We start from the raw sequence: 319 nt of genomic DNA on the forward strand, positions 1-319 counted from the left end.
TCCCACACCATCACCTTGTTTTAATAAGCTTGAGAATTATCAGTAATAAATAATTCACAAAGACCTGTCAGTCATTTCAAAGTGAGGGTGCACTGTAACAATAATCATGATATTTATAATTTTTAACATGTAATCCCAAATCCTTAAACCCTCGAGTACAATCACACATATGGCATAATTGCAGTGACGTGGAGTTTCTTGTTTTCCGATAATTTCATTGTGGCAGGTGCGAATTGTCCCTGGGTGTCTTGGTCGACCTGCCGCTTTACGAGTACTGGCGTTGTGCAGTTGGTTTCGGGAGGCATAAGATTTTATGCTT

At 39.5% G+C, this 319-nt stretch overlaps 1 protein-coding gene across 1 annotated transcript in view; it reads left to right on the plus strand.

Annotated features, from left to right (window-relative positions):
* LOC119587377 (dedicator of cytokinesis protein 4-like) overlaps window positions 1-319 on the plus strand; it is a 46,579-nt gene that overhangs the window by 812 nt on the left and 45,448 nt on the right. The gene's annotated exons all lie outside the window — the stretch shown is intronic.

Source organism: Penaeus monodon, chromosome 22 (genome assembly GCF_015228065.2).
Source record: "Penaeus monodon isolate SGIC_2016 chromosome 22, NSTDA_Pmon_1, whole genome shotgun sequence".
NCBI lineage: Eukaryota > Metazoa > Arthropoda > Malacostraca > Decapoda > Penaeidae > Penaeus > Penaeus monodon.